This window comes from Macadamia integrifolia, unplaced genomic scaffold (assembly GCF_013358625.1).
Source record: "Macadamia integrifolia cultivar HAES 741 unplaced genomic scaffold, SCU_Mint_v3 scaffold_19A, whole genome shotgun sequence".
Lineage (NCBI taxonomy): Eukaryota > Viridiplantae > Streptophyta > Magnoliopsida > Proteales > Proteaceae > Macadamia > Macadamia integrifolia.
The window spans coordinates 382,267-390,129 of record NW_024870640.1 but is presented as its reverse complement, the minus strand read 5'-3'; positions in this window follow the sequence as shown (position 1 = coordinate 390,129).

Below are 7,863 nucleotides of genomic sequence, written 5' to 3'. Positions count from 1 at the left end.
AAACAAATTTATGATCCATATGGAGCACTAATCTCTTGGAACGATTCCATCCATTTCTGCAACTGGGTGGGGATCACATGTGACCAACAACGGGTTGCCAACTTGGATTTACAAGGGAAGGGATTGGTTGGGCACATATTTCGTTCAATAGGAAATCTCACTTTTCTGAATTACCTCAACATTGGAAACAATAGATTCTTTGGCAAAATCCCCCAAGAGATCGGTAATTTGGTTCAACTACAAATCATTGTTTTTGAAAACAATGGTCTCCAAGAGGAACTTCCTACCAGCTTGGCCAACTGCACTGGTCTAAGAGAAATTCGGTTCTCTTGGAACAATCTTATCGGGAAGATTCCGCTTGAGCTATTTAAGTCTTTGTCAAAGCTGGAGGTAATTTATATTAGCAATAATGGCTTGACAGGAGAAATACCAGCTTCTTTTGGGAACATTTCCTCTGTCTGATCTATCAATTTATTTGGAAATGGATTGTGGGGGAGCATTTCAGAATCCTTTGGTCGGCTAGCAAACTTATACTATCTTGGACTTCGTTCAAATAAGTTATCTGATATGTTCCCTGTCTCACTATATAATCTCTCATCTCTTGGAATTATTTCTCTCTCATACAACCAATTGGAAGGGAGCCTTCCACGGGACATAGGCCTCACTCTTCCAAATCTGAAAAACGTAAAGATTGGAATGAATATTTTCTCAGGGAGAATTCTGAACTCCATCTCCAACATTTCAACACTTGAAGTTATTAGTCTCCCTAAAAACAGTTTTATTGGACCAATTCCTAACCACTTTGCAAATCTTCAATACCTTCGAGTATTCGATATTGGTATAAATCAATGTGGAATAGGGGAAGCTGATGATATAGAGTTTTTAAATTCTTTGGTCAATTGTACACATCTAGAGTATTTGAGCATAAGAAGTAATGGTTTTAAGGGCCCCCTTCCCAACTTTAAAGCTAATCTCTCGGCACAACTCTCAATTTTTGATTTAGTAGACAATCAAATTTCTGGAACCATCCCTGCTTGGATTGAGAATCTTGTCACCTTGTCCTCATTGGCTTTGAATGGGAACTTTCTAGAAGGAGTTATTCCATTTGCTATAGGGAAACTTCCGAAGCTTCAAAAATTAATCTTGAGTAGAAATAGACTTTCAAGACAGATACCTTCCTCTATAGGAAATCTCACTCTTTCGCAAAATCTCTATTTAGATACCAACAATTTGAATGCAAGCATTCCTTCCACCATTGGAAATTGTCAATATTTACAGTACCTAACCCTTTATAATAATAGCCTCCAAGGCCCAACACCTAACCAACTCTTTCTTATATCCCCCTTAATATCTCTTGACTTATCTTATAATTCTCTAGTCGGTTCTCTACCAATAGAAATTGGAAATTTGAAGAGTCTTTCTACAACAGATATCTCTAAAAACAGATTGTCTGGAGAAATCCCCTCCTCTGTTGGTGATTGTAATAGTTTGGAACATCTTTATCTGGAGGTCAATTTCTTTGAAGGAACCATTCCTCAATCTTTCACTCTTTTGAAGATGCTTCAAGATTTAGATCCCTCACTCAACAACTTATCAGGGCACATCCCAAAAGATCTGGAGAAACTTTCAGCTTTGTAGAGTTTAAATTTATCCTTCAATAATCTTGAGGGGGAGGTACCAACAGAAGGAATCTTTGAAAATGCAATTGCAACTGTAGTGAATGGAAATGATAAGCTTTGTGGGGGAATTGCAAATTTGCAACTACCTGCATGCACAAACCATGGATCTACAAAAAGAGAAAAGTTCAATCATTTTAGAATATTGATGGGGATAATCGGTGTGGTTCTTGGTTTTCTTTTGATTTCTTCCTTTCTTACTCTATTTTGGATAAGAAGATCAAAAAGCAAACATCCATCCACACCAGTAATTGGTGACCAGTTCTTGAAGCTTTCTTACAAAGAGCTCTTCCAAACTACTGGAGGATTTTCTTCAGCTAATTTTATAGGTTTTGGTAGTTTTGGCTTTGTATACAAAGGGATCATCAACTAGGGTGAAACAGTTGTTGCAGTCAAGGTACTCAACCTTCAAAATCCAAGAGCCTACAAGAGCTTTACGGCTGAATGCGAAGCACTAAGAAAAATTCAGCATCGAAATCTTGCCAAAATTTTAACTTCATGCTCAAGTCTTGATTCAAAAGGCAAAGATTTCAAAGCCCTTGTTTATGAGTTCATGCCCAATGAGAGTCTAGATTATTGGTTACATCCGTCAAAGAAGACACATAATCATTCAAGGAATTTAAGACTTCTTCAAAGATTTAACATCGCAATTGATGTGGGTTGTGTATTGGTTTACCTTCATTACTACAATTATGAGGTAATTGTTCATTGTGATTTGAAGCCAAACAATATTCTACTTGACAATGATATGATTGTACATGTTAGTGATTTTGGTTTGGCGAGGCTCCTTTTAGAACCTGACGACAATTCATTCCAAACTCAAACTAGTACAATTGGGATAAAAGGATCTATTGGCTATGCTACTCCACGTAAGAAATAAACTATAGAATTTTATTTTGAGTTATCAATCAATATACTAAAATTTTATTTTGTAGATCTAAATGTCATTTACTTAGTTGTTTCTATGTATTCTAATTACAATCCATTATAGGCCGTTAAACATGACCCAAATAGTGATTTAGAAAGAGGGTTCAGATCTCAAGATCATGTTTATTATGTTATTACTTTTTTTTTTGGCTAAATATTCAATTTTATAAATAAGAATAGCAAAAAGCAAAAATATATTTGCTTAAATTATAATTTGTAATTGTCTGAGCCCGGGTTTTTAGGTTATTACTTCAATCCAACTATTATTGGATATTAATATATTGTTCTTAATAGTTGATTGAGTATATCGACAAAATTGATGATGGTTTTATTGATAACCATTTCAATTATGAATTAATTACACTAAGAACGCATTGGACCCTGCTATCTAATTTCACCGAATTTAGATTGGATTCTTTTTAACATAATCAAATGAACTTAAGAAATGACCATGTAACTCGGTACTTTCGAATAATGTGTTCACCATTTACATATTTTAGACTTTAATTTTTTTATTATATGAAATATATATATATATATATATGTATGTAAATCTTTTTTTTTTTTGGTGGAAAAGTGTGTAAATCTTTTATTGCTATACTAATAACAAGTGGTTTCTAAATTTCAGAATATGGCATGGGTTGAAGGGCAACTATACAAGGTGACGTGTTTAGCTATGGGATCCTTTTATTGGAGATGTTTACAAGAAAAAGGCCAATAGATCAAATGTTTATTGATGACTTAAATCTCCATAATTTTACAAAGGCTGCTTTTCCTGTACATGTGATTAAAATTTTAGATCCAACACTACTACCCAAGGAAGAACAAAGTGAAGAAATTGAAGAAGATGCTATCGACAGGATTGTTAGTCTTAGTCTTAGTCATAGGACAGATAAATTGCAAGATTGCATAACATCAATAATTGAAATTGCACTCCAATGCTCAATGGAATCACCAAGAGAACGTATGAACATGAAGGATGTTGTGAGGGGACTACATTTAATCAAAGGCAAGCTTTCTTGAAGCAAAAATCTATCAATTCATCACCACTACGACTGATTAGAAGGTGATTTTGAATTTGTTATCTTTAAAGTTATTGTGTTGTTTTAGCTGCTCAATGCTCATAGAAAACTTTGGGGAAAAAAAGTTTTAGATCATGTAGTCGAGGTAGGCTGATCTAGAATTATTTACATCATGGTTTTACAAAATTGTAACAATACTCATACCGATACTGAAACTAATACAGATTGACTGTATAGAGCCGAATAGGATGATTTTGCCCTCAACTTTGATTAACAAATTATTTTCTAGACACATTTACTGCCAATTAGAACCATTCTATCAATATTGGATCGGCTAAGTATCGCTATCAGACATAAACCATACTGGTATGGGTTGGCCGTATTAGTCCAAATCAAATGATTCTAGCCTCAATTTTGATTAAGACTCAATTTTTTGACAGATTTGCCCCTAGTTAGAACCATTCCACTGATACAAGATTGGGTAGGTATCGGTATGGGGTACGGTCAATACTGAAACAGATTGGCTGATACACCTAATTTGATATCATTTTTCAAAACCATGATTCGCATTAGATAGTAATTTGAAAATTGAAAGATTTTAAGACTCGATTTCTTCCTTACCTAAGCCCTTTTTATATTAAGGTTGTATCAGTTTTGGACAAGTAAATTTATTCCAAACTTTCTTTTGTGGGGTGGGGGGATTTAAGAAGACAAAATTTTTAAAATGGTGGTATGGCCTTGAAATTAGGTTGGAGACTCTTCATAGAAGAGCATTGTCCCTGGATCCAAAGGATCTAAAAGAAAAACACTTTCTAATTTCAATCGTTTGAGACTAAATTCCCTTCTAATGCCTCTTGGTCATCATAAAGGATATGCTTTGAGTGAAGGCATGGTAATCTGGAACTCCATATTCACCCTTAAGATTCAAATAAAAAACTGTAATGTCCCTGGCATTTCTTTTAAAGTTACCCTTATTTATCTCTTGTATGTTATCTTGCATTTATATCCTATAATGTTCATGTATATATATATATATATATATATATAAATCTAAGGGAGGAATATTATCTTCTTGAATATAATTTTAGTGGTATTGGGGGTGGGTCAGCCTAAATCGATTTTCAGGTGTGTGACATGTATCAAAATAATACATATATATATATATATGTATGTATGTATTATTTTGATAATTGATTTGATAATTAAGCTAATCAATCATATAATCTTATCCTTAGATATTACCCTTATCCTAGTAATAGGATTACCTATTTTATTTGATTGGAGACAAATTGTTGAGTTATTTTGGTAAGTAGATGAGTGATTGGGAAGGGATAAGCCAGACAAATTGGTGATTTTTTTTTTTTCGTAAGTGAGTGATTGGAAAGGGGATAAACTCATGACTCATAGAGTGGATTTAAGATAATTTTTTAAGGTGGTGATTTGATCACCCAAACCCTCATCAATCTTATACCTTGATTTACACCTCTAATTAGGGAAGCTTATAGGCTGCTTAATATTCTTTCTTCAATATTTAAGTAACCATTATCAATATTTTTTTAGAATAATTTGAAGAAAGGAAGAGAGAAAAGAGAGAAGAACAGAGAGGAAGAGAGAAAAGAGAGAAGAAAAGAGAGGAAGGAGAGGAAGAGAAAGAAGAAAAGAGAAAAAATACCATCTGCAGCCTTCGTATGACCTGCATCCATTGGAAAAGAAGAGGAAGAATAGAAGGAGAAGAAGGTCTCATAAACTAGATTGCATCCACCATCGGTTTATCCTCTTAGGAAGAGCTCGAAGACCCTTATCTAAGGGGTGAATTTAGCTATATCGTCAACTTAGTGAGTAGAACCATCATATCCTCTACATTTTTTTTACCTAAACCTCTAAGAAATTCTTAAGGCTTTGCAGCCTTGTAGTTTCCATATCGCATGTGATTTTCCTACTCTTTGTCCCTTTTATATTTGCATGAGAATATGTTTTTGGTGTATGTATGTGTATTAATATATATATATATATATATTGCATGCTATATTACATATTAAGTTTTAGAGGTTGATTGATACTCACCCTTAATTGATACTACACTATTTTAAATTCGATTCAAAGGAGCTGTTGAGTGCTATTTTTGATGGATTCTATGTTAGGTACTATTTTAGTGATGATTTTAGGGGTTGTTACTATTACTAATCAATCATTTCCATTCTATTATAAATGATCCATGTTAGGTATTATTTTCGTGATGATTTTAGGGGCTGTTAGTATTACTAATCAATCATTTTCATTTCATTCTAAACAATCCATGCTAGGTACTATTTTAGTGATGTTTTTAGGGGCTATTAGTACTACTAATTAATTATTTTCATTCTATTCTAAATGATCCATGTTAGGTATTGTTTTAATGATGATTATAGGTTGCTGCAAAGCCCCTAAATTGCCCTTTCCGGTTTCAGAGGTTTTGGGCTGAGCATGAAAATTTTATTAATGTGGTGAGGGAGTCTTGGGGGCAATGGATTAGTGGATCTGCCTTGTATGTTTTTAGTTAGAAAATTAAAGTGTTGAAAGGTGTGATAAGGTCTTGGGCTAGGGGCACTTTTCCTAATATTAATGTGGAGATGGAGGAGGCACTTAAAGAATTGGAGGAGGTGCACCATGAGATTGAGGTTAATGGAATGGATGATTAGATCTTTGCTCGTGAAGCTGATGTGAAAACTAGACACTTAAAAGCGGTGGAGAGCTATAATAAGCTTTGGGCAGAGAAGTCGCGATCCAAGTGGCGTTTGCAGGGGGATAGGTGTTCTAAATTCTCCCACCTCTCAACGAAAGTGCGAAGAATTAAGAATACGATCAGAGTTCTAAAAGATGGAGATGGGAGAACCATTTCAAAGAAAAATCAGTTGGAAGGGTATGTTAATGATTTTTACAAAAAATTTCTGAAGCGCTCTACATCCTCAGATCACTTGGAAATGCTGGATTGTATTCTGTCAGTGCTGGTGGATATTGATTGATGGAGGCTGGATGTTAGTCCGTCTAATGCTGAGATTAAAGAAGCAGTGTGGGAGCTCGACCCTGAGAGCGCTCCGAGCCTGGACAGCTTCCCAGGTACATTCTATAGAGTTTGTTGAGATATTATTTATAAAGATGTATGAAATGCTATTAGGGGCTTTTTTAGCCGTGGTATTATGCCATATGGCATGAACAACAATTTCTTGGTTTTAATTCCCAAGTCAGAGGGAGTGATGTCTTTAGATAAGTTTTGGCCCCTGTGCATGGGTAATTTCTTCTGTAAAATTGCTACCAAAATTATGGCTATGCGCCTTTCGATCTTGTTGCCTCGCCTTACCTCGGAGGAGCAAGGGGCTTTTTAGAAAGAAAAAATCAAACACTCTAATATTTCTATAGCTTCAGAATTTCAAACACACTGTTCTCAGCGGCTAGTGGAGGTGGGATGGGTCTGAAAATCGATATTCAGAAGGCTTATGATACAATTTCTTGGGATTTTGTATTTCATGTTTTGAGGAAGTTCGGTTTCTCTGAATTGTGGATATCTTGGGTTCATCAGATGTTGACTTCGGAAAAATTATTAGTTCTTCTGAATAGTAGCCCTGTGGGGTATTTTGGTGTGGCAAGGGGATTGAGACAAGGGGATCTTCTATTCCCCATGCTTTTTATTCTGCCTGAAGAAGTGCCCTGCAGAGGACTGCATGGGCTTGTGGCCGATAGCAGGCTGAAGCCGCTCAAGGGGCCTCGTGGGGTGAGCACTCCAGTTCACAGCCTTTTTCGCGGACTACATTTTCATATTTGCTAATGCCTCTATCAGGTATGTTCGCCACTTAAAAAATTTCCTGAACATGTATCAGGAGTTCTCAGGGCAGTGTGTAAATTTGGAGAAAAACAAATTGTTTGTAGGCTGCCTGTCTCCACAGAGAAAGCAGGCTATTGCTGAGAAATTGGGGATTCCCCTATGTTCCTTCCCGACTAGATACTTGGGGGTGAAAATTTTTAAAGGAAGTGTTAAAATGGGGGTTGTCCTCCCTATTATGGATAGAGTTAAGGGCCAGCTGGCAGGGTGGAAGGGGAAGATTTTATCTATGGCTGGTAGGGTGGAACTAGTCCGATCAGTCATCTTGAGTATGCCTACGCATAGCTTTGCTGTTTATTGGTGGCCAGAGACCCCTATTGCTACTTTGGAGAAATGGATGCGAAATTTTTTCTGGACGAGTGAGATTGACACTTCAAAAAAA